The sequence below is a fragment of the Acanthochromis polyacanthus genome, chromosome 10 (assembly GCF_021347895.1).
Source record: "Acanthochromis polyacanthus isolate Apoly-LR-REF ecotype Palm Island chromosome 10, KAUST_Apoly_ChrSc, whole genome shotgun sequence".
Taxonomy (NCBI): domain Eukaryota; kingdom Metazoa; phylum Chordata; class Actinopteri; family Pomacentridae; genus Acanthochromis; species Acanthochromis polyacanthus.
In genome coordinates, this window is record NC_067122.1 from 26956863 (window position 1) to 26984795 (window position 27933).

At 42.9% G+C, this 27933-nt stretch overlaps 1 protein-coding gene across 13 annotated transcripts in view; it reads left to right on the forward strand.

The window, feature by feature from the left end:
* tenm2a (teneurin transmembrane protein 2a) overlaps nt 1–27933 on the forward strand; it is a 216804-nt gene that overhangs the window by 123145 nt on the left and 65726 nt on the right. The window lies entirely within an intron of this gene.

Below are 27933 nucleotides of genomic sequence, written 5' to 3' on the forward strand. Positions count from 1 at the left end.
ATCTATCCAGAAGGTGGGGGTTTAATAGAGATTTATAATGATTATCAGGAGACTGAGGGAGAATATATTGTTCCTGCTTAAAAGTCTACTGATAGAGGGCACCGATGGATGAAGTGAGCGAGTAAAAAAAATGTAGTTCGGTCGAGGAGATGTTAGAGAAAATAGTGAAAGAGAACTGTAAATGCAGGGATCCTTGGTGTGCATGTGTGCTGCAGGCTAGGTCACACAAATAAAGCCAAAAATGTGAAGGGCCAAAGCTGCTGGGGCTATAACCTGAAGGCAGTGTATTGAAAAGAAATCCACCGCCCGTGTGTGTGTGTGTGTGTGTGTGTGTGTGTGTGTGTGCGCACTTCTTTATTTGTGCTGCTCAGTGTGCGTGCTCCACCACGATTACCCATTACTCGCTTGCGCTGCGTAGTCTCCATAATATCATGATAATGCACTATGATTCCTCCACTCCTGGACCCTGTGTGCTCTCCAGAGATTTCTCCGTGGAGAATTTCTTGGCCGACTCGAGCCTTCCACTCCTCCACCGTAGTCTGTCTGTCCTCATCCCGCTGTTCTGCGCTGAAACTGCTCATAATTATTGTCTTAGCATCCTTCATGTATAATTTATCAGTCGTTTAAAAGCGGAGGTGCATGCAATTAAATCTAGAGGGAGCCTCTGTCTTTGCAAATCTCCCCTTCCTCTGTCCCTTTCATAATTTCTCCCTCCCCTCTCTCTCTTTTACATGAGCTCTCAGTCTCGTCCTTTTACTCTCTGTGTTATTCGTTTGCTCCGCGCTGTTGTTGTTGCTTCCCGCTTCTCCCTGTCTGTTTTACTCAGCTTTGGAGTCCATTCTGCCTTCCCTCTTCTGCTCTCTCTCCTTAATATCTAAATATGTGATGGAAATTGGATAAATCATGCAGAGGTGTTCGCTCTCTCTGTATCCATTTTCTTTTCATCCTTCACTCTTTTGCTCCCTTATTCCCTCTCTCCCAAAGAGAAAGGAGAGGAGAGGCGCAGAGTAATTGGATTCCCCCTAATAGCGAGGGTAATGTTGACAGTACATAAATCCTGCCACTGAAATAGCGCCTCGTTTATCTTCTGATTTTGCCTCATTGTTTTTCGGCGCCTGTTTCCCACCCTCATCTTCCTCCCCTCTCCAACTCCTGTATATGCTTCCCCTCCATCCTTCCTTCCTCACCCCACCCTCCCTACATCTCCCCCAGGGTCTCATCAGGTAGCCTTGATTGTCTAGATGGGCCCCGTATGGGACAATGCGTCTCCACATAAATTGGTCGACACGGTTTGGTTGCTGCCAAGCAGATATTGGAAGGAACAAGGCGGGGAGGAACATAAACTCAAGACGCAGATAAAAGGGAACATGCACAGTGCATCGGATATGTGGTGCAACATAAGGCTTACAGGAAACAATGAAGGATGCACTTGACTCCGCTCTATGCAAATAAAATCTGTTCCTTCTCTCACCCAACATATTTTGTCTCCGTGCCTTCATCTGGTTTCAAGGATGGTGATACTTCAGGGGAACCTTAAATCACATTCAGTGTCAAATCTGTAGGTTCCTGTGCCTGTGAAACCACCACTCACTTAATAGCGTCGACAAATCATCCTCACAATATTCATGCAAATTCAAAATTGGCAGTGCAGCGATTTCGTATCACACTCTCACCAGAGACAAATTTTAAAAGGAATGGTCAGAGTCTGTGCAGCAGAGGGTGAGATATCCCGATTTTCACTTACTAATAAGGGTCAAGCCCTACGAATGCTGGATCCTATTCCATAATTAACTTAAGCAGCTTAATAGCATCTCTTTATTAGCCTTCTCCTCTCAAACTGGTAAACATCCACATCTCTCACACTCCACATTTGTATCCCGAGCTTTCTGTTGCAACTGTGTGTAGCCTCCAAGTCGAGATAAGACACTGATCCCATCACCATGACGTGATCATCGCAGTTATTTTGAAGATCTTTGAGGAGCTCCTTCTCAGACTCAGCAGAACAAACCATGGGAGTAGAGGAATTGGAGAAAGAAAACCACAATTACTCATCTGTACTCAAATCTGGTAATTCAGTTTAGTGTCTCCATTTTATAGTACTATAAATCTCATTACATGACAGAAAGACTCATTGTTCTTTTTATTCCGCAGCAGCTTTACTTATTATGAGTGTTGCTTTATATTACTGTTTTCCATACAAACTTTAGTTTAGCTTCTAAAATATAGAATATTGTTGAAGATGAAATTAATAGTTCCCAAAGATTCTTGTTTGTAGCCCTTCCTGTAATGTTTTTCTGCCATTTGTTTCAAAAGGATTTTGGTTCACAGTGGCACCAAAGATTGTTTTCCCCTTTAAACTGGGGGAACTTGGATGATTTTAAATAAAGTTATCCCTCATATCATGAAGCTTAGAGGAAATATTTTCTGAACACAAAATCCCTAAACCCCTATTCACGAGTGAAAGAAGCTGGAATAGAAACATCTACTCATAAATTGGATGGTAGTTTTAAAAAATAGTTGCAAAAGAGTGGATGGGGAAGGAAAATTAAGGCAGAGATAAAGAAAGTTTGTGTCACTCTCTCCTCCTCTCCTCTTCTGGAAATGTCAAACAACCTCATCAATAATTGACCAAGTGTCTAGCAGTTGATCAGCTACGAACAGCCTTTTATAGCAGTATTAGGAGTCCATCACACACACACACACACACACACACACACACACACACACACACACACACACACACACACACACACACACACACACACACACACACACACACACACACACACACACACACACAAACACACACACACACAAACACACAAACATCCTCCTCTTTCATCCTCTTTCATGATCCATCTCATTGACGCAGGAGTCTAGGTCAGGTCCGCTAATCAATCACCTGCGTGGCATTTGAATTGTTTGGTCGCTCTTTAGGCTTCCTGTGCGCTTACTCCTCTGATCTCTTCTCCTGCAAACACAGGAACACTGACAAGATGAGGCATGAAAGAAGAAGCTCGCTGCACAAGAGCTCTGGACATGTTACTTTAGGTTGAATAGCGCTTTCTGTACATTCTGGACCGTCGCTTTTGCTGCCATCAACAATACGGAGAGTCAAGCAGCAGCATCAAGGTCAACGCAGACGCTTTCTTCCTGCATCTGTTGCTTATGCACTCACACCGATGTCCAGGAACAACAGAGAGGGTGATGTAAGCTTTCTATACTAGCTCTATTGTAAATGTTTTTCTCCCACAGCTGGCTCTTCAAACATCGACTACAGTCAGGCCAGAAACGTAGTATTATTTATTGCTTCCCTGGGTGGTCTGCAGCTGCTCTTAACACGCCGCACAGTCATTTAATTGGAGTGTCAATCTGGGGGAAGCCCACTTCCTCCTCTGTTTAACACTCACATATAATAATGCACCACAGCCCACAGGCGCTGTTACCTTAACCACACATCATAATCATATAATAATCAGATTTTACCTGTCGCCAAGACAAGTCTTGAGTTACATGCTAAAGATATGTGATGATAAAAAAAAATACCCCAAAAAAAAGAGAAAAGGAAAAGAGGGAGCCATTTTGTCTTGCGGTGTCGTCGTCCCAGTGCCATGACTGCTGCCTCATCATCCACACACACACTCTGACGTCTTTCTACACGCAATCAATAGGTCACATTTCTTATTACACTCTGCCACTCATCTAAACCAGTTCCGGCTACAGGCAACACAAACAAACATGGACTCACACACCTACAGTAGCGCTAAAAGCAGACTGGTCTTTTTTAGTTGCATTTTTGCAGATGAGTCACCACAACACTCTTCCCTTCCATTCCTCCATCGCATCCTTTGATAGCTACAATCTCATCTCCTCCTCACCTGTGCTTCGTCACCATATTTCGAGCACAAAGGCAGCCACGTTTTTGAGCCTATTTCTCAGGGCACTTTTCATTCACCCTTCTCACATCCTCTTGTCCAGCTTTGCCCTCCTTCTCCTCCTTCTTCCGCTCTTTTCTTCACGCCTCCTCCTCCTTTTTTCTTGCTCCTCTTCTCTCATTTTCCACTTTGCTGCTCTTCTCCTCATCAGTCAGTCAGCCTGCGGTCTGACAGAGATGCAGGGTCTGATGAAGGCTCCAGCCTGTCAGCACATATCTATTCACAAACATACACATGCTCACACTTAACACACAGCATGAGAGCGGGAAGAAATAGCTGATGAAAAAAGGCAAGAACACAAACAAAGCATCGAATTCGCTCATATTACCGGGTTCCGTTCCCGTGCGTTTATTTCTTCCAAATATGTTTTGCAGCCCTTTTGTCAAAAGGGAAAATTGCTGATTCACAGGGATGATTTTCCTTGACATTATAATTGGGAGAATGTGAGAGGAGATAAACATTAAAGCCATTGTTTGTGTTCCAGGCTGCAGTGTATGTGATACGGTAGATGCTATCTCCTTTTTTTGAAGCCACCATATAACAATTATTGCCAGTCGCCTCTGTAAACAATCTCTAAGGCTGTGAATATGCGCTCCATAAAAGCTATCACACTGTGTATTCAATTTTCACCTTGTTTGGATAAAATCAAAAATGTCATCTCTCTATTATTGCGCTTGACTGTGACCGTTTTCCCTGTCTTTTGCCCGCCTTCCTCTATATTTGACCGGTGTGTTACACAAACTAGTGTTTAGTTCATATTTGTCAAGCTGGCATTTAGCTCCTCAAAAGTGTTGGAACAGGACTTAGCTGCTCGATGAGTCGGCTTTGCTCGCGAATTTTGCCTTCACACACAATGGCATCAAAGGAGATATATTTCTTTTTTTTCTTGAAAATGAGTTTGATTCTGTCTCCTCTCTTGTAGCACAGAGTAAATAGACACAGCAGGCCTTTGGTTTGGCATACTGATGTCCTGTGGGAGTCGGTCTATGAGCAAAGATGAAAATATGCACAGTTTGATTCCGAGGAAAGATGTCCTCAACCCTGCCACTTTTTCCTCCAGCGCTCCATTTCTTCAGGCGCTCTGTTTTCACCCACTGTTCCCTTGTTAGCCTGTGTTCTCCGTCTCTTGGGTTTTCAGAGGAGCGAGTGGGTGATCGGTATAGGGACCTGCGGTTTGTGTGGAAATACGTACATGCTTGAAGTGAGATAATGTGACGGGAAGCTAAAGGAATGGATCTGCGGGAGCTGCATCTGGTAGATTCACCAGAAAGGACAAGGGTTGTAAAGCCAAATAATTAGTCGCCACCATCCTCCAACTGCAGCGGATTCCGTTCTTGGAGTGCAGAATTTGGAGATTTATAGAAACGGGATGAAGGAAAAGAAGAACAGACAGTGCTGGCCCTATAGGAGTCAATCTGTTCTCCCACTTCATTGTTGGTTAAAAAAATCCCTTCCGAAAAGAGGGCTTGGCTTTAGCCTCAGCCCTCTTCTCTCCTGCTACGGCTTTCTGTTGTGGATGTAACAGTTAATCCACTACCACAAGTGCCATCAAGCTCCTTCTGCTGCTTTCACTAACACTGTTCCATACATGCATACACGCCATTGGCTCCGTTTCCCTTTTCTCTGGACTCTATACAGCCATCCAACTGCTAACCCCCTTGCCACTCCCTTCGCTTTTTCACATGTAGTCATATGCTCGAGTTTCTGAGTCAGACTGGCAGGAAAGGGGAATTTGTCATTGTGCGACGTAAGGCGGATAGCATGTGTCAAACAGAAAACACGACAATTCACCCTGATTTTCTGTGGAACGCTCCAGACAAACGCATTCAAAAACTCCCCACATTTTCAGCCAAAAAGAAACTTTTAGAAAAGCATTTGTTAAATGGATCATCAGTAAATGAGGCGCTGCCTGTTAAATGAAGAATCGAATAATGTGCAGTTAACGATAAACAGAACCTCATCATCAGCCTGGTCTAATGATAGTCTAATTGAATTTTTTCATGGCAAAGAATTAGAACGATCATTTTGACAGTGTGAGCCACAGGCTATGATGCAGCTCTGAATTGTCGATAAAAATAGCGAGCCATTTGGATCTGTCATTTCCTGGCTGTTTTTTTGTAAGCCTTAATATTTAGTGTTTGTTGTTTTCGGATCCACTGTAACCCACACTGCTGCATCAGACCTACAGTATAGCAGTTTCTATTTTCTGCTCCACTAAAGAACTGATTAAATTGTAATACTCTCTAACAAATTTTAACCCAGACAGATTAAATTTTCACTGCCGAGAATGTATATAAAACCCTTTAATGAATTGCATTTTCCCGTTCTCTTAGCGTTATCTTAGCCATTGTGCACTCCAGAGCCTGCTTACCAAGGGCGCCTCCAGATGTGGCCCAACTGAAGGCTGCCTCCTGTCTCAGAGCGAAACGTGCCAGATGGGGGTTGTGGAGCAGCCGGATAGATGGAAGCCAGGGGCCTCCAGGCAAAGAGGAGCCCTGTGACATTGAGGGGCACAAGTGGCCGCAGAGCTGACAAGATGAGAAGTGATATGCCCTCACCATTCCTGTCAGTCACGCCACCTCATTAGAGACGGAGGGGGAGAAAAAAAAGGAGGGAAGAGAGCATTCAGAGGAAGACGAGAGAGGGAGTCTATCTGCGGTATTTATGTTAGCAAGGAACCAATTTTTTAGTAGAATTACAATCATGGGAAGGCTCCACAGCTGTCAAGGAACCGAGTTCAAAGATTGTTAAATTAGCATACTGTATGTTTATCACACTGGCATAGCAATGAAGAGCTGCGGCTGCAGAGGCATGGATTAGGTGCACAGGCTGGCAGGAGAGGAGGGCGGAGGGTGGGGGAGATAACGTGAAGGCATGAAATATTAACCCCTGGCTAAACACCCAAGCTTAGCCGTCTGTGAAATCCCACTGTGGACAATGCTAATACATGCATTCACAAGGGAGATGATAGGGCCTTGTTGCACCGCCAGATGGGAAGTGTGCATTAAGACGCTCCCTCATGTATTCATACACCCATAATAGGATCTATAAGACGAAAATCCCAACAGTCATTTCAGTAACGCAGACGGAACAATACTGCAGAATTCAGATGCACGTGCACGCGCACACACTTTCCCTCTCTCTAACACACACACACACACACACACACACACACACACACACACACACAGACACAACATCCTTTGCCTCTGAAGCTAAATAGTTGATTGATGGTCTAAGCTGTGAAGAAATGCTCTCCTTTATGTCTCTAAAGGTTTGTAATTGCTGCAGTGAAAGGATGCTCACTCGCCTGGAATATTGATCCTAATGGGATTACTATCCTGCACCACAGAGAGGGTGATGGAGAGAGAGAGATGGAGGGAGGATGGGAGGGAGATGAGGAGGGGTCCGGACAGAGGTGAGCAGATAGACAGGAGGGGGAGTTTGTCCTTGCCATTTTTCATTGATCTTTTTTCTCTTTCCACCACAATCATTCGGTAACAACTTCCGCACGGGAACGATAAAGCGCCGCTCCAGAAACCAAAGATGGAGGAAACACTGAGAATAGAAATGTGAGGGAAAGAGGGGTGGTGGGGGCTCTCAAGGGACAGATCATGGAGGGGCGATGCAGCCCTCCTCCCTGTCCCCCCCAGCTCCTTCGGGACAGTTGTTGTTGTTGCATCGGTATGGATCCCGCTTATGTCCCGGCAACCGCAAACAAAAGCGGGCTCAGGCAAAATGTGGAAGAGATAAGTTTTAAAGATTGTTTTCAAAGAGAGGAATTCGACTTATATAACCGTAGAGCCGGAGGTGTAACGCTAGCAGAAAGTGAAATGGAGAACAGCCATATGCTCCCCGCGACCATATTGTAATTCCGGGAAAAGCACAGCTCACTGCCTCTTCTGATTATTTCCATCACTGTTCTGATTTCACCCCGCCCTGCTCATCTCTCAGAATTAATCAGCGTGGAGGGCCATCAGCCTGTCCGTCATTCTGTCCGTCCATCCGCCTGCCTGTTTGACTGCAGTAACCCCAGATGGGAGGCATGGCCATCAGTGTGTGGGGCCAGGCTGTCCTCTGCAGCTAATTGAAACGTTACGATGAGGCAGGAATCGTATGTGTGCGGCTCAACTGATCGCCCTCCTGTGTGTGTTCGTGTGTGTGTGTTTGCGTGTGTGTGTGTCAGTCTGTTTCAGCCTGACCATAATGTTGGTCATCTGCCTGTGTTGTGACTAACTCCAGGCTCATTCCATGCTGCTGAGCTCGAGCACTTAGTGGCACTGGCACAGAAGTCACCTTTATGAATAATTATCAGAAAACCATTATGCCCGTTCAGCGGCTCTTGATGTTCCTCTGCGGGAGTGTGTCTTTTCATAGAGGAACATGTGTGCGTGTGACTCATTTGTTTGGCCGGCTTTGAAAGTTTGTTTTTTTTTTTTTTCCCCCAGCGATGGGGTTTCAGGGAGAAATGACTTTGCTCAGAGTTCGAAAAGGGAAGAAAGAGGTAAGGATTATCCAGATGAAGAAGAAGATGTGGCGGGTGGGTGGAGGTCTGGCGAGCAACAACAACAGGCTCGGCAACAAAACTATATCCAGGACAATCGTAATCAGCCGCAAACTGACTAAAAGAACAAAGAATATTGCCGAAGCCCACCTGGTGAAAACTGTCTAACTGCTCGCGCTCACACAGACATCTCTCTACCTGCCTGTAGGGTGATTGTAAAAATGAGTTTTCAATACCTTCAAAGGCTTGTAATGCAGCCAGCAATTTCATTTTGACAGACACACTTCTAAAGGTGCAGTTTTTTTTTAAAAGGCAACACAAAGGAAATTCACAATATGTGTATGTCCGTCTATGTGTGTGCATGTGGACTCAGTAGTGATCAGACACCCACGGTGCCGTCTCAGCCTTTAAGAACTGCAGGAGACTTGTAGAGGACAAAAAACAGCATGAAAGGAGAGAGAAAAAAGGAGGAAGGAGAGGAAGGGCAGCGTCAGGTTCACCCTCCAACTGCGTGTTTGCATTACTTTGTGAAGCTGCACTTTATTTTTGACAAGGAGGGTCTTTGTGGGATGATTATCAGAGGGCTGGCATAAATCCCGCTGCTTTTAAATTGCTATTCAACATGATAAGGACACCGGGTTGGTATTTGTATCGCTGCATGTCTGGGACCAGGTTGTAAATAGATGCATGATGTTGTTGGCATCAATCAAACTGAGCCTGTCAGATGGACAGTTTATTAGCTGCGTGTCAACTCACACTTCTGCTCAGAGAACATTCAAATCACTGCTGACATGGGCAGGTGTAATCCCGGTCAATACAGATACGGGCAGATGTTGATAATGTACACACTTTCTTCCACGTGCAGCTTCATTAACGCTGTCATTCGCAATGCTGAACATAAAGTGAGGATGCTTTCGAAAATAATGCCATGAGTAGTTTTTTATTTGTCAGTTAGCTTCATACAAATCGCAGTAAAATCCAATCAGCACCCTTTGCCTTTAAAATAGAACCAATTCTACCAGCTACACTTGCACACAGTTTTTTCTTGGCATGTTGGTCGTTCCAAGCTTCTTGGAGAACTTGCCACAGTTATTGTGTGGAATTATTGTGTCTCATTGTCTTCTGCCTCTTCATGTAATCCCAGTCTGACGCCATGATGTTGAGATCAGGGCTCTCTTGGGGGCCATGCCATCTGTTGTAGAACTCTTTGTTCTTCTTTTCGCTGAAGATACTTTGTTACGGCTCCGGCTGATTGGGGTCGTTGTCATGCTGCTAAATGAATATCAGATGCCTCCCTGATTGTGCTGCGAGACTGATAAGAAGCTATACATCTTAAGCGCCTGAAACTTTGGCACAGCACTGTAGGTTCAAAGGCAGAGACATGCCATCAGAAGCGTCACTACTGGTGCTCCTGCAGGTGTTGGATCCTCAGGGCGGTCCGTACGTCAGAATGATAGCTCAACGCTCATCGCGGATGACATTGGCAGCCACAGGGAGCACCAGGGGCCTTCGAGGGCCACGCAGCCTCATTTTGGCATGACATCACTGGCTGTGACCTCAGAGGCGGGGCAGCGCTGAGGGCGCAAACTGCCTCGTTTGATTGGGCAGAGCAAGAGTTTAGAAAGAAAGACATTATGATTTTCCTCCGCGAAACCGTTTATTGTATTTGCGCTGTTGTGGAAATCAACAGACTGTGTAGTACAAACACACAGGGCAAGCATCTGTATTTGAGAGAAAACCACCTCTGTCCTCAGGAAAAAAAAAAAAACGAAACACTCCTTCCACTGCAGGAGAAGCAACCCTATTGCGTTATTCTCCTAAATGCTTTTGGCTACGAGATAACACTGAAACTGTAATGCAATCCAAAATAAAGATATTCAAAATTACGAGGTATAGATGTGCCATGTAAGCCGCTGACAGGAGTTCACACATAAAGCTGTACCGCTTCATATTCTGAGAGAAAGAACATGACTAAATGTATTGTTAAAAGAATCAGCTAATGAATCCATTAAGAATTATCACCCGACTCTATAGTTTTTCTCACCTTTAAGAGGTGTTTTAATGTCTTTCTCTTTTATAGATAGTGTTTCGGCTTTCAAAAAGCATTACAGCTGCTTCAAAGTTGATAGTATTAACTGGAAATGCGTCTGAAAGTGGGAAAATAGCAAAGATTGTGCAAAAGAAAAAAATGATTGGAACACCTTGAGCAGTCAGGAATGCAAAATGTTTGACAAAGTGTCTTCACATGTCACATCTGAGCTGCAGGTAATGTTTTATTCTTTTATTAATGGCCACAATCTTTCTCTAACCTTATCTCAACTAAACCAAACCTTAACTCTGGTAGATTAGATTTGTGATTTGGGTTCTTTTTGAAAAAAGCCGGCAAACAATCTGTTTTGACATTCAGGTAAGAACACTTGTTATCCACTTACAAGCAGAACAGAAATACAAAGTCAGATTCTTAACATTGCGTCTCACATGAAGACTCGCTAGTTTTCCTGTTGTTCAAAATGTTTTCTATAGTGACCTCTCCTGAGCTGAGTAAAGGGAGGGGGTAAATCCAAAGATTATTTGTGATTGATGATATCTGGGAGACGGAGTAGATTATTCCAGATTTATGGTGTCTGAGGAAGAGTTCCATTTTTAACGTGGTGATTATGGCTGCAGGGCTCCGCAGGTTGTTCACACGTGTGTTTATGCATGTGTGAGTGTGCATATTTTCCAGGACACAGTACCCTGAGACTGATGTGCCGTGCCTGTAATAAAGAAGCAGTATAATGAGATGCCTAACTTTCCCTCTTTGAATGATATTTTACATTAAAAATGTAAATTAAAAAGTACCCCCTCACCACACCCCGACCCCCCTCTCCTCATCACCATGTCCAAAACAATTTTCTGCATGGCTCCCTTGCGGTAGTGGAGTAGAGTATATGTTTGTGCGTGTGTGTGTGTGTGTGTGTGCGTGTGTGTGTGTGTGTGCGTGTGCGTGCTATGCGTATGCGTTTTGTGTGTGTGTGTTCGTGCGTTTGTCCGTCCTCGTCTGGACCCTAACTGATTGTGATTGCATTTCCATCGGATTTTCTCCCGGCACGAAGGAGAACAGGGCCCAGACGGAGAAATGGGATCAGAGGGGAAAACTCATCTCCCCTTCCCAGACACAGTCCCTTCCAGAGTGTGTGGTCATGTCGACACACACACATACACACACGTACGCTGAATGGTGTCCTCTATTACTTGGGGTATTAGCATTACTAATGAGGTGTGAGAGAGGGACAGAGATGGAGCAAGTGGAAAACGAAAAGGAGGTGGATCAGAGAAACAGAGCGAGCGAGAGGAAGAAGAGTAACTATCAATCTCATTGCGAGGGGAATCAATGAGGAAGGTAGAGTTGGAGAGGAAGGCACGGAGCAGAAATTTATTGGAAGAGAAAAGAGTGGCGAAAGAGAGGGAAGCAAGGGAGAGGAATGCAAGTAACTGGTGTAGCAGGGGCTGAGAAGTGGCATTTCCCCAGTTAAAACCATCTGCTCTGCTGTGTTGACTGTGTGTGTGCGTCTTCCTCTCGTGTACATACATGTATTGTCACACACATATGTGAGAAGCTGCTTATCGTGTCTTGTAATCTAGGAGGATTTCACGATTCATTGAGAGGGATGAGAGGATATCCTGTCTCACTAACAATGGCTTTAAGAGATGCTTTTACCCTTCCTATTCATATATACTGTGTGTGTAGCTGCAGAATCACAATGCCACTTTAGAGAAGTTGCACCCATTGGACACCTGCTCTGATAACTCGACACTGACAAGCTCTTTGCTTCAAACGCTACCTTTAATTCCCTATACAGTCTGTAAGTAATGACACATCCTACAGCATGTGTCTGTGTTTTACCCCAGATAGCATCTTTGCTCCACATAAACCTATTGTTTTCCCCTCTAACCACCATTATCCCGTTGCAGGGGGAAAAAAAATGCTTTACAGGTTCACTGCAAAATCCCGAGAATCATTCTTTACCCGTCTCCTCACACCATCTCCTCGCCTCTCCTTACATTTTTTATTCCATCCTTTATTTCATCCATTTTCTCCTCTCCATCTGGGGCTCCTCTAACTTTTTTTTTCTGTTCGCCCTGCACCTCATTTGTGCAATCGCTCCCTTCTTTTCTTTCCTTTTCCCCCCTTCCTCCTCTTCCTGCGCTCTTTCTTTTGTCTGTCATAGCTGGATACAGCGCAGTCATTTGCCGCTCCAGTCTATAGCTAGAAGCCCTCTCGCAGAGATAGATGCCTGCCTATGAAAGACATTTGTTTCCTTTACTGTCACTGTGCAATAATCAGCCACTCTAACGTAATCAACATATTGCCCTTGCAGTAAATACAGCTGAGCAAGTGGGTCTGCGTGCGTTGGTGTGGGCATGTGTATGTGGGAAATGGGAAAAGAGTGGGGGCACCTTCTTTTTTCTTTACTTTTGTGCTTGTGTGCATGTGTACCTGCACTTGTGTGGATGTGAGATGGATGTCTATGCATTTTCTTGTTTTTTTTTTAATTTGGCAGTGCATGCAAATGCAGATTCTCGTGCATGTGTATGCCATGTGACAGAGAGAGATGATTCTTGGTGAAAAACCAGTTTGTTAGCGAATTAGAGTTAATTAGCCAACTTTCAGTTCCCAATGCTGTAATTGGGCACATTTCTCTCTGTTTCCTCCAGCTGGCGTCTCTCAACCACTGCGGAGAAAAGGAGGGGGGAGGGGGGGGGGGGTTAGGGAGAGAGAGGTGGGATGAGTCGGAGGAGGAGGTGCATTACATGTCTGCAGGGGTCTGTGGAGTGAGAGCGAACCTACCCCCTGGGGGTAAGAACCACTTGCACCGGGATCGAGACAGTAAGAAGTATTAACTGGGAGATAATGACGAAAGGAAGGCTGATGGGAATGAAAATGCGAAAGAACGTGTGAAATGAGGGGGGAGAGGAAGTGCAGAACGGGGGGGTGGAGGGGTGACAGAAATATTGAAGGATGAGAGGGGAGGCGGTGAAATCATAAGGCATTACAAATCGAGGGAGAAGGATACACAGCGGAGCAGCGGTTTAGGGGGGCGAACATGTTCAAGTCCAGCTCGTCTAGAACTTTCTCACTTTTTCCAATCCTTCCCTCTCTCTGTCTGCAGCGGCCTAATAAGGCCAGAAATGCCACGAAGATAGTCTGTAAAGAATACAACACTGCAGGGTCTGGTTGAGAAATAATGCAACATATTAAAAAAATGTTGAGGAGTGGCAGAAATGGGAGAGAGGCGAGGGAGTAGTGAAGTGAAGAAGGAGTGATGAAAGAGGGGAACAGGCCCTCTCTTGGTACTGCAGTGTGATGATCAGTAGAGTCTAATGAAGGTGCAGCTGTCCCACAGGAGTCCTGCGCTCTCTTGACGACCACTGGGAATGGCAATTAATGCACGGTGTACTGAAGGAGGATGCGTACACACACACTGAGCTATTGCACACGCTCAGACACACAATTTGCATAAAACGTACCACAGCCCCACTTACCATAGTCTAAATTCAAGCACAGCGCAAACGCTATTTGGTGCATTCAGCCATATTACACTTACAGATTATATAATGTAAATGGCTACCAGAGAGCAGTATTATGCCCCATTATTCCATACCAGCTCAAGACAGAATAGCTCACTGCTCAAGTGATTGCCTCCATTGTGCATATAACCACCCAGAACTCTCAACAACATGGGTCTCATTCTTTCCTTGGAATCACGGCACAAAGGAGCCCTGTTCCCTCTGCTGTGTTGCTCTGTATATGTTATAGTATAAGTGCTATGTGTGTGTATGTATCAGTGCGGCTGAGTCCCCTCACACCGGCCCACTACTCATTATCTTATTGGTATTGTATTCCACTTGGAGTATTGATGTGAGTGGAGATGTGAGAAAGATTTGGAGTGGGAAACAAGCCTCAGGTGGATGGGTCTCTGCACTGCGGATTAGCGGTGTTGCGTGTGCATACTGTGGAACAACTACTTTTAGAGCAGGTCACAGAGGGACCTCACAGTTATGTAAAGATGAAAGGATAAACTGCTGAGAAAGGAGAGTGGAGAGAAATGGACAAAGTAAGAGATAAAAAAAAAAGAGTGTATGTGTGTGCTCCTGTGTGTGTGCGTACATGAGTGTATCTTTGCACAGGCATCTGTGCATGAATGGGTTTGTGAATATGTGTGCGCGTGTGTGCTCAGCAAATGTTACAAGCCAAATACGGCCGGTCTGCCCTCTTCTGAGATAAAAGCGTCTGCCTCTGTACCACTGAGACTGCAGTGTAATGGCGCTACCAGGCTGAAACTGGCACATGTGGCTGGAAAGTAGCGACGGGGCGGGGTTTCGGAAACAGTGGGTGAATGACGTCAGCATCATCGCTGACATTTACACCGCAGGGGGTGCAAAATTAGACCTCCGCTGTTCCTCCTCAACCTCTTGTAGTTCAAGAGAGATGGGCAGAAAATTTCTCCATTTTTTTCCCCTGTTTGTCTTCTTTATCCATTGAAATTACCTTGACCTTTGCATATGTCAATTGAAATTGTTCTTTCCTCTTTCCTCGTCTGTCATTTTATTTTGTGCCGTAGCTACTTTCTGTCCAGTGTAATTTTTTCTGTATGTCTTAGGCTGCATAAAAGACAGATGAAAAATTCTACAGTGTCTGCCCCTGCCATGCTTCATCTGCAGCAAATGGGCACAAAAACATAGAAGTTACAAGCCAAGGTTCTGTATTCAATACTGTTTGTTTTTTTAGCCTAGAGTTCATTCTTTCAGCTGAAAAATTCCTCAACTGTAAAAGACTTTACTTCAGTTATTTACTTTTACCAAGGACATGCGGTCTATTAGGAAGGATGGAATAAGCCAACTATGAACTATTTTGTAAAAACGCACACATGCATGCACACACATGTGCACACACTGACAGTTTAGCATCAGACAGCAGAGGTGCTATCAGTTGTAGTTAAGGAGGAGGGGTCTTAGTTACCTCTAGGTTAATGATCCTCATTAATATGCGCTAATATACCCCAGGTCATGCAGTAATTAAAAATCTCATTCAACGCTCTCAGCTTAAACTGACTGACTTGGCTTCGTCCTACAAAGATTAGCATTTATTATTTGTCTCCGAGGTCTGTAGTTCAGAGTGAGGGGTGAGGCTAATAGTCAAATGGTGAACATTTGACTGGCCCGCTTGTTTCCTCCGATGCCTAGTAAAGGCTTTTGCCTCTGCTTGGCTGGGCACAACTGTTTATGAGCTGAAAGGGTTTTGCAGGTTGTGCCTTGGGGAGTTGCATCACGTTTGCAAGAGAGTGTTTGTGCAAAATGGGACCACAAACAAGCGCTCCGAAATACACACTTAGGCATACACCGAGATGCACAACACTGCATGTGAAGTCCATTAGCATGGGGACTTCGATATCCCTCTGAGTCAGCTGATGTCAGCTGATGCAAGCTGTGCTAATTGTAACGCTGTATGACAACTGCATGTTCTGCAGACAGACAGATAGATAGATAGGTAGACAGATAGATAGATAGATAGATAGATAGATAGATAGATAGATAGATAGATGATAGGAGAAACAGTGAGCAGGAAAGCCAGGAGCCGCCGGGATAGATTTATGTTCCAGCCATGGCAGTGCGGTGCAACTTCGTGCTGCACCATTCATTCTGTTTGAGCTCGCAATCTGCATGTAATTAACATCTGATTTACTACGGCAGCAGCTAATAATGCAATCAGTGATTAACCTCACCTCCGAAGCACATTCAGCAAGTGAAGAAGAGCGCAAAAGGGGCAGTTCTGCCAAAAGATTTGTCTGATATCCAAAAAAAAGAAGTAATATTCCAAAATGTCAATTCCATTAACTGAGCGCCAGAATTAAAGTCAAACTGTGAAAATAAATTGGATGTCTATTATGATAAATTGTAATAATGACCTATTTAAAGAAATGTATGTAAAGGTGAAATAGCTGAAGTGATTAAAACAGCTTTGGAGGAAAATAGCAGAAAGTTGAACAAAAGAAATGTTGTGTAATACCAGCTTGCGTCATGCGGATGCGTCAACAAATTCATCTTTTTAATGACCACATAACTTTTTGTTCCATCCTTCCTCGTACAAAGGAGCCCAATGTCGTGATCATCTATTTTGTGCACCTACTCTTCTTTTCTTTCAGTTTTTTTTAATCCCTAAACAAAACAAAGAAAACAGTGAAGACACCCTTTACAGTTCTTTGCAGTTTGCCTGTTTTTCCTGAAACGTATAATACAGGTTGATTAAGTTTTTCTTTCCTTTGTGAAAAGGAGAGAATTATCTCTGTGACAATGGCCCTCGCAAATTGAAAGCACCTTTGTCAAATCACGCAGAATCACTGAGATTCTATTGTGCCTCCTCCTATTATTTGCAAAACACTCGTACCACAAAAGCAAGACGATGGCAAACTGCACCTGAATAGCGCTCAGAGCGCTAAGGAGCAGAATGTATCCGAACTGAGGTGCAAAAGGTATAAATTTTGCCCGGAGTTTGGAGCCGGTTCACCTTGAGAGGGAGAACAATGCTGAACAGAAAGCTAGTTAGGGAGAGCATAATGTGGCTTACTGTTTTGTAGCACTCGCCCCTTTTTTTTTTCCTGCTGATACTATAAATAGCGACTACAGAACATCAAAGACAGTGGAGGTTTTTCTCAGCAACAGGCCACAGTACAGTCATTATCCACTGGCTCTAAATACATCACCCCACTTTTGGCTAATACCGACATAGAGGATACCAGGGACTCTCCGTGTGTGCATGCATGTGTTTGCATATTGTCAAAGGAGACAGTGCTGACTCAGCCTCACCGCCTCACAGTCTCGCACACATAATGCAACATCACACACAAAGGAAGACGATTTCATTGAAATTGACTTTATTCATGACATCACAATACAAAGCCGCTATCTCTATCCGCACAAGGTCACAAACTAGCAGATCCATGCACAAAACAAATACAGATGACTTCCCATATTCATCTTTCTCTCATTTCTTTTTCTTGCAAATTGTTTTTTCCCCTCCTTTCTTTAATTTTCCTCTTTGTTTTTCTGCTGCTCTCTATCCTTTTTTGTGTCTGTTACAGAACTACTTTGTCGTAGCATCTGCAGCAATTGGCGAATGGTTGAATAGGTGTTTGTGTGGGCACCTGAGCATGTGTGAATATGAAAGCATGAGCATCTATAGTATGCTAGGAAATGTGCGTCTCCATGTGCTTTCGCGTTCCTCGTGTTTCCTTTTCTGAGCAAATTCTGAATGCATTTGATTCTTCTTGACTGTAGTGTTTTCAGATGATTCTGGGTAGGGTAGTTTTGTTTTCGCTCGTAGCCTTGTCTCTCAAAATTTCATGAATTGTGATCTTCCCAAAATGAATATAAAGATGTTTTTCTATCCAAAACAGAATGATTGTGTGCTAGAGACATGGCTACAATAACTGTGTGTAAATTTGGGATGCCTCGCGTTGGTGTAAACATTTAATTTAGACTTTGAACACTCATATTTTAGTGCTAATTATTCGTGAAGATGTTTTGAGCAGCAAATTCATTTTTGTTATTTTGGACAAAGCATTTTTCTTTCCAAATTCTCACCTTGATCTTTACCAGAACAGTGCACCGGTCTCATTTTAATCTTCTAGTAAACATTAATTGCAGCTTTAATCGAAGCTGGTTTTTGACTTAAATTAACTGGAACTCCCCAGTTATTGCAACAGGACATGCAGGTGAATATCTTGACTTGAAATTTAGCTGAAGCATGCTAATCCTCCCCTAAGTCGTGACCACACGATTTCACAATATTTCCCATGTCGCTAAACTTTCCACGAGTGCGGCAGATTGGAGGAAAGGACTCGCTGCCCAGGTTTTCACCCTGCTGATTTCTGTGCTGCAGCTTCTAAAAGCTTTCTCAAATAACAAACACACAGATATTGGTCTTCCAGATACAATTTAAAACTAAGAAGGTCTGTCCAAAGCTGCAGGCAGGTTTCTGTTGTTTTGTTAGTGTCTTCACTAAGTGCCAAGACCCAGTGCTATCTCCAGTAATCAAAGAATGTGTCCATATGTCACTCCCAACCCTTCTCTTGAGTGAGAAAATATGGGAGCACCCTCGCTGAGGTCATAAAATCTATTTCCAACTGTGTGATATGCTCGGATTTGATTCTTCTGTTTTATTCAAAAGTATAGTTTGGTACTGTAAAGTTGCTATTACTGTATTTTAAAATAAGAACGGCAAAACTGGAAATAATTGAGTAGTTTTTTTCTTTAAGCTCCAACATAAATTCAGTGGTAAACAAAGCAATATTTTGTCTGTTTTTTGTTTGGTACTCTTATTATCTACCCATGTTGGAATGTTATTTTGCTTCAGATGTGTATTATTTATGTCAGACTGAATCATTCATAGGCTTCGGGCAGCCTAGTGAACACAGCAGCAGCAAAAAGCAGATGCATCGTCGAGCGTTTTTGCAAATTCCACACCAACACGGCAAGATTTATACTTCCTCCATTGCTGATCTGTGCCTTTCAGTCATTACAGAGCATGTTTAGAGGTAATAGGATGCTGAGAGGACAGTTGTCTATCCCCTCTGCACCTCGGGTTGAGGGTCTGTGCAGGTTTTGTGTTTTCACGTGCACCTGTAAGCCAAGTGTGCTTGCTCATGCATCCGTGCGTGTGTTTGCATTTATGTGGGAGGAGGAGGCTATTTATTTTGATTGTTTTCAATGAGGGTCCGATACGTAGAATCCATAACAAAACCATCAATCCACAGCGGCAGCAACAACATGGATGTAATTTATATGGTAATGCAGCCTCCTTGGTTGCCCCAAGTTACGCAGTGGACATCTCTGACAGTGGACAGCATGAGTGTGCTGTAGCATCCTAATGCTACGTATAGCCACGCACACACACACACACACACACACACACACACACGACAACTTGCACATACCAGCAAGAAGGAAGGCATGTTTCAATTAGCAAATGCAGATAGATCCAGGACTGCATTCGTGCCTCGGGGGGGTAAAGGTTGAGTGTATTGCTCTGTGTCAGGTTGAGTCTGTCCTCATCTCTCCTCCTCTCAAAATAAATAAAAAAGCGACTGCCTCTCGAGTGAAGACAGCAGTGAGGAACGACCTCCTGAACCAGATGTTGGAATTACAGAGAAATGTTGTGCTAGAATTCATGCCGAGGGTTCCTTTCGCTGCGGCGCCCTGTGGCTCAGTATGTGACTGTGTGAATGTAAATGTGTGTCCATGGGTATGCACTATATGTGGATATGCATAATTTGTTCAGTTATTTTCTGGGCAGTGCAGCTCGTACAAATTCAAATAAGGCAACATTTTGAATGTAGAATCAACTTTGGCCTGCACCTTTTACAGTCTTCAATTCGGTTTTGCTTTAGCCTTTGGATGCGTTGTACATCTTCAGCTGTCCATTCTATCCGTGCATAGTGGGTTTGCAGGGTCTGAATGTCAATACAGGCTGTTCGTGAATAAATATATGATTTTATTACTAAATTAAAGCAATTGGTCGACGCTGTGTTACACAAGGTCTTGTACGACATTACGACTTTCACAGAGTTTTAAAAGTCTGTCTCTATTATTTCATTGAACGAGTCATAAAATCGATGAGACATTCTGCACTTTTATTCAGCTCATCATCTGGTTTTCATCCTTTCTGTTGAAACTTTGCTTCATATTAGTTAGTAATTAGTCTCCATTACTCCTGTGCACTTCACGTTATGTGAAGGCCAAAGGATATTGTTAAGAGGTCACTAATCATCCGAACCTATTACCGCAGAATGACCTCAGTGCCATTTTTCACAGAGGTGGGGTTTGATTTGTGATTGAAAAGATGGAACGAGGTGAAGATCTTCGGAGGTTTTCTGCCTTTATCTTTTCATCTCTCTGCTCTGCCAACGTATTTCTTTTTCCTTTTTAAAGAATTCAGATCATTGTTCTTGTGCACATCCTGTTGAGTTGGTCGTGATTTTCCAAATTTGACACTTTGATAAGTCTTTTTTTTCTTCAAAGAGAACTCATTATTAGAAGCTTTGATTAAAAAAGTGATGATGAAAATCAATCAGACTTTAAAAAGTCAATTATGCAAATTTTGGATAAATATTGGGTTTTAAAATTAGCAATTATTGTGTTAATACTCTGAACCCCCAAAACCCACTGACAGGTTTGAAAGGGATATTATATTTTTTTAAAAGTGCTAAAATTACATCATTTACCAGAACAAAATCAGTTAAAACAAAAAGAATTGTAGGATTTTGAACTAATCGTGTGTGATTTGCAGTTCCGATGAGTAAATGATCCAAATATAAGCTTAAAATAATGATATTTCATCAAATTACTTTATTCTACTGCTCTCATTTTAGAAATCACCCAAAATAAATCATTTATATTTAAAAGACTGCAAAAAAAAAAAATCTAATTCTGCACTGCTCGGTGCAACTGAGAAGTCACGATTGGCTCATTGGGACTTTTAGTTTGAAATGCAGTCTTGGTTTATGTAACCGGTGGCTTCTCTCCTTTGCGTTGTATTAATTCACCCGACACATAGATGTTTTTTTTGGAGGCGATCTCCGTTTATTACAGCCCTTTACAGTCGATAAAACAGACACACAAAGTCTTCTGTCACACAAGACTTGTGCTCCTCTCTCTCAGAACACATAAACAAAAGGAGCGCCTCGTAAGGCGGGAAGCATTCACTGCAGATACAGTAGATGTACTGTACAAAACGGAACACAGGCTTTTACAGTCGATAAAAAAGACACACAAAATCTTCTGTCACAGAAGACTTGTACTCCTACAGAAATTAAATAATGCGTAATCATTTTAGAGTGTGAAACTTATAAGTAGAATTATATTACAGTAAAACACACAAATTACAGCTGCACAGTCTTGCTTACCTCTCTCTCAGAACACATAAATAAAAGGGGGAGATGTAAGGCAGGAAACACTAATTTATAGGATGGTGTCATAGTATAATAACGATAGAAAAACAATTAAATATATACAGTATGTTGTATATTACTAATACAACAATTCATATATATTTAACCCACAACCACTGCTGCACTACTGATCCTGTTGCATTAACACTGAGCAGAGAGAAGAGAGGTGTGGAAGCAAATGAGAGAGAAACTTGATCTATAAAATAAATGCATGCATGGTTACAAAGAAATAGCATACAGAAGAGCAAGATGTTGAAAAGTATATTCAGCTTGGTGAAACGTCTTTCTGGAGGGGATGTGCAGCAAATATATGATTGGTGAAACATCTATAGCATGGTGCATTTTCTTTTTCAAAATTTTGGGAAATTAGTATTTTCTTTGTGGCGATTCATGGCGTTATAACTGTGTCATACCAAACAAAATACTTCTTTCTTTTTTTTTTTAATTCTCTCTCCTTCTAGCCATGGCTGCGCTGTTTTAATGGAAGTGCGGGACTTTATATTGCAGAGAAAAATGATGAGTCCACAGTGAGTGAAAATGTGACAGAAACCAAAGAAAAAACAGCCAGTGACTGCTTCAGGATTGGAGGTTTTTCTTCTATTTTCCTCTTCGCTTTCTGTAACACAAAGCATATTCTGAGCTGTTTACAAGAAAAATAAGGACATAATTTACTGTAAGCCAGTTATTCCCAGCCAGGGAGCACTTTCTAAAGGAGAAAATAATAGTGTGGTACATATTTAGATAGCTCTAGCACCTGAAGAATATGTGTTGTGGAGAGAGAATAAAAAACAGTTTCTAAACTTGCAAAGAGGCCTACACAGCGAGCTCAAATTAATAGATAAATTGGTGAAACTGACAGTAGTTCAATGCAAACTCAACTTGTTTAAATCCACCTATATCTAATTAGAATTGTATGTAAGATCCTGTTAAATGCCAGTTCAAATGAATAGAACATGTAGGCTATAGTGCATCAGAAATTACAACTTTTGGGTGCAGAGAAGCAAAGAGAACACACGTTTAGGCGAAAAATTTGGGTGTTTTTCAGTGAAAATCTGAAATCATGTTTAGATAGCTCCAATACCTGAAGAATGCATGTTGTTGAGAGAACAAAAAAATTGTTTCTGAACTTGCAAAGAGGCCGAAAGAGCAGGCTGAAATGAAAAAAATAAATGACTGAACCTGACAGCTGTTCAATGCAAATTCGACTTGTTTGAATCCACTTAATATTGTTTAGCAACATCCAGTTAAAAGTCAGTTCAAATGAATAGAACACGTAGGCTGCAGTGCATCGAAAATGACAACTTCTGGGTGAACAGAACACACATTTAGGTGAAAATCGGGTGAAAATTTGAGTATTTTTCAGTGGAAATCTGTTCAAGACGATGAGCCTCGATTATTATTCAGAAAGGAATTTAAAAAGCGGAAATCGAGAAATGCTGCAATGTAGAACAGAACAGTGTGAAGCTGCAAATCTGGATAGCACCTTTTCTCCCAACTGGAAGGCATCTTCAGTCTCAGCTCCCGGCTGTTTGTGTGTGTGTTTGGAGGATCTGCCTGCTTTCGGGCCCCGTAGTTGTGAAGCGATGAAGGGATGCAGGCGAGATGAAAGAGAGGAACTGAGCGCGAGCAGAGGAGAGCTCTAGGCCAGAGAAGAACCCAGACACTCTGTTACACATCAAAGAAAGAGCCAGCGATACAATCGTCTCTTTAGGCTATGAAAGCCCAACTTTATTAATTAAAACACGTCTGTTGAATCATCTTCTCATCTCCCCCTTCCCTCTTTACTCATTTTATCACTCATTTTCCGCGATGGCGCTGATTACAAAAGGAGAAGAAGAAAAAAAAAAACGGGGAGGTAGAGGCTGTGGGAGAACACATTTGCTGAATAAAGCAGAAGGAGGCCGGTTCCTGGATAGGCTGCGACATCCATTTGTTGCTCACACATACAAGGCAACAACAGGTGTGCGTCTTGCCACAGTCGAACTAAATGTGAAATATTAAAAAGCAATGAATAAGAGGAAAGAGGAGGCGAGGACTTGAGAAAAAGGCAGGGAGGGAGGAACAGGAAGAGAGATGAGATGGAGGAGACAGGCTGCACTGTATAGATAAATAGAGAAAAGGGCTCATTGTGTCAGCAGCTGTCTAAATAGCCCTCAGATCACTGTCAGGCACTATCACACACACGCACACACACACACATATATGTGTATAGTTAGACACACACACACTGACTGACAGCTCCCCCTCAGTCCAACATCTGTGCTGACAGCAGCCATGGTAATGAGTCTCTGCATGTGCCAGCATGGGTGTGTCGCTTCTTTTTCCTCCCTTTTGCACCGCACACAGCTCATTCAATCATTCCCCGTCGCCCCTTATCTCGTTGTTTACCACCGTTACTTTCTCTATAGACGCACGTGCGGGTTTACTCAGCGCCACAGGAGGAGTAGCGGCGAAATGAGAACAAGTCGCGTGGTGGATCTGAGTTTTTTGTTACTTTTTTTTTAAACAACAACAAAAAAAAAAAATCCACAGTTGCTATCCAGGTGTGCTGTATTTCATGTAGAGGTGTGAGAGGAAGAGAGGGATGAAAGAAGGGAGAGATGAAGAGATGATGAATGGCTCTCGTTAGAGGGGTAATTTGTCTCTCCTTGTCTGACTGGGCTCCAGCTGTCGCTCCAACCCTCGCTCGACTCCACTCTCCTCTCATCGGCCTACCACTCCTCACCTCAGCCAGATGGGGGGACGGATGGACGGACTGAAGCAGGAGGGAGGGAGGAAGGGAGGGAGGGATAGAAATAGAACGCAAGGACGATGAGAAGAGAAGACAAGAGGCAGAAATTATGTCTCGTGTTTAATGCCATTGCACAGTAAGGGATGGCTTCATGTAGAAACAGTAGATTAAACAAAACTCGCAATGAGCTGCTTCAGTAGACACATACAGTAGCACAGCAACAGGCGACACTCATACACTTGCATGAGTCACGCGAGCAAGTCAGAGTCTATCTAATGATGATTGTGTTGTTTCTGCATTGTTGTCAGATCACCAAGGGACACTGCTAATGCTTTTAATACAGCGCGAGAGTCTCAGAATGCCGAGATTTTGTTGTTTTCCTTTTTTTTCTTCTCCCCCCACCCTCCGCGATAACTTCTTTTTCACACTAATCAACACTTGCGAGAGAACCGTAGATTCAAAGGCTCCGAGTGAAGGATTGAGAGATGTATACAGATGGCCGGGGAGGCGGCTGAAGGATGGCGACGAAACAAATCGTCAAGAGGGCCACGTGAGCTCATTGCCAAGTCTTTGTTCTAATAACACAAAGCAATTTCCACTGACCTTTCTAGAAATGTAGCGGACAGAAATGACTGAGTTAAGGATGCCCCACAGCATAATTGCTAAGGAGATTAAAGTTCCCTTAATTGCTTTTGGCCAACTAGTGCAATTTTTCCTTTTTTTTTTGTAATTAAAGTCATTTAGAATATTAATAAGTACATACACATAGCCCGTATGTGTGCACGAGAGCTGCGGCATGCACAGAATTGTGATGAAAACATGCGGTAAAGGTGAACACGCTGATCTCTCATTGTCACCAATAGCCTCATTACAGGCCTTGTGAAATATGCAAATAGCCGCATTGTTCCTCGCCTTCCTTTGAATGATTGATTCATTTAGATCATTTTTTTCTTTTTTGCGTATTCCCTCTTTACCTCTTTATTCCTTTTTTTTTTTTTTACCCCTACGTCCTCCATCTTGCTCAGTCCCCTCTTATTGCCTCTTCCCTTCCTAATTCCCCTCCTCTATTGCTTTCTCCGCCGTTTTTTTATTGGCAATAAGTTTTGTCAGCTCATAGCTTCTGGACTGTCCTCTCCCCTCTCTGTCCTCCTTTTCTCTCTCTCCGATCATTTCTCTCCTCTCCGTCTCTATCATCCCCCTTTGGTTACCCCGGTGACCTCACTGTCTCTCCTCGTCGTCCGTCTCTCACCGTCCCTCCCTGTCCATCTCCTTTTCCCTTTCTGTCGGCCACAGTGTTTGCTTTGCCATTGTTTATCCATTTTTCTCTGTTTGCTCAGATGAGATTGACCGTACATACACACACACACACACACACACACACACACACACACACACACACACACACACACATACCTAAACAGAAGACAAGGCTGGCATCTCTCTAGGGTGTAGTTAACGCGGGGCTGTGGATCGATCCGAGCTCTGGTTTCCATGACGCAAAGCTCTAAGCTGGAGCAGTTCGGACAGCAGGACAGAGGCATCAGTCTGCCTCTGTTTCTATCAAATACATCTCCACAAAGCCGTGGCAGCACCTGGAGTCGAACACGTATTCTCCATGATTAATGCATTTCATTTTGATGCAGCACAGAAGGGCAAGTTAGCCAACAACTGCGTCCAACCGCTTGTTTTTTTTTTTTTTGTTGTTTTTTTAAAATGATGTCTCCATTGATCTTTCCCCCTCCCTCCCATCCCCTCGCTCAGGTTCTGTTTCCCTGATGCAAGCAATATTGGCCTATCATGGCCTTTACAGATTTTGATTTCTGTCAATACTCTGTGATGGGAAGGTGAATGCTGTCAAATTACAATCACACCACATCCGTTCTCTCTGAAGAAGCGTCAGTAAAGGGAAAGGAAGAAAAGAAAGAAAAATAGTGTGATGATGAATGTTCAATTATCTTGTCTTTTTCTTCGAGATCTTTTCTGTCGTTCTCCTCCTCTGTTCCTGCCTGTTTTTGTTCTCTCTGAAAAGAAAGAGGATGATGAAAAGGAAAGGAGCCTGAAAGACTGTGCATTGTAGCTTCGCCATTTTTTTTCTCCTGGCGAAGGTTTTAGCAAGTAAAGAAAATGATGGATGAAGTTTGTAAAACTAGAGACAAGCTAGTCGGTTTTATGCTGTAAAGGACAAGTAAAGAAAATGTTATTTGTTAATCTGCATAAAGAAAACATCACCAAGCTCTCAGGGCTATAATTTTATTTTACTGTATTTTTATTTTTTTTTTGGGAATGTGGAATCAGGAGAAAATAAGTGATTGTGTTGAAACGTCTTTGGTCGACTATCTAATTAGTACTTCTAATAACCTGAGCCCTTCGGTGGATTGACTGGACTCGGTGGCCTCATTCTTGCCATATTGTTGATTGATTGAGCTGCAAATATGGCAGACATAATTATTCTATATTTTGAGCCGTCTCTAAATAGAATTTATTAGATTTGTCTTTGTCCTTGATTCCAAACCTTTGGAGAGTAGAGTGAATTCTCTCCATCCCTCTTTCCTCTCTCTGGTGTATGGGACAGCCTGATTGTGTCCACGCATCCCATGGCTCCTACTATTTAAAGACTCGGCTGATAACTTTCTTTTGTCTTACCCATGTAGAGGACAATCATACAATGGATGTAGGTCCTCGCGAAAATCTTCTCCCAACATTGGTTTTTAAAGAGGAACTGTGCAACATTAGGAGGAAGAAACAGTGAATCCCCCCACTTATAAATGAAAAGTTGAATTCATGAGGAATAAAGTGTATCTGGCTTAATTGAAAATGCAACTCTGGCTTTGTTTGGCCTGGTGTGATCTGTAGCGTAGATACCAATATATACCTGACAAAAAATAGGCTGATTTATGACTTACAAGCTGCTTATTGTAATGTGTGGTATTTAGTATTATCTTGTAATTACGGCTACTGTGGCTACAGACGCTGCTGTTGCACAAAAAGGCTTTTAGTTTCATTCACAGTAGCAGAAATCTCACCGCATGCTTTGCGGCATTTTTATGGAGCAGAAAAAAGAGAAATATTTTAGAATTTTTGCATTTCTAAACCAATTCATGACGAAACATGCATGGAATATTGGTGAGAATGGGGCTGAAATCACGACAACTCTTCAAGTGTCAGCAGTGTGCGCACTTAAAACTCCCTTTGTCGCTCATTAATGTGTGTAGGAGATCTGTAGGCTTTCTGTGCGAGTCTATCTCTGTGTTGAATCTCGGAAGCATCCTGTGTTTGTTTTCAAGCTGCTTTATTCCACGAAGCAAGTTTAGTTACGGGTTAACTGGATATCTTTGAATACAACCTGCAGCAGGTCTTTTTTATCCATGTTACAAACAATTAAAATATATGCAGACTTATTACATCCCCCTTTGCAGAAAGATTTTGTACACTTTGAGACATACACATTTAAAGTATTAGTTTTTTTTCTCAGAAACCCTAGTGTAAGAAGAAAACGAAGCTACCGAACTATCATTTTTTAAAAATCTGTTTTTTATACCCGTTTTTACAGTATCTGACAGACTTTTTAAGCATGCTTTTTCTGGAACTCTTGCTGCCAGATTTTTGCAACTTTTTTCCAAGATTTTTTTTTCTTTCTTTTCTTTTCAGTGTAGTTACTCCACAAAACATATTGTTTGCAGGGGAGCTACATATTTGTTAGAAAGTAGTTCCAGTGAAAACCAATAGCTTCTTGCCGCCGCTGAAATGGGTTGGAGGCAGCAATTTAGAGATAAG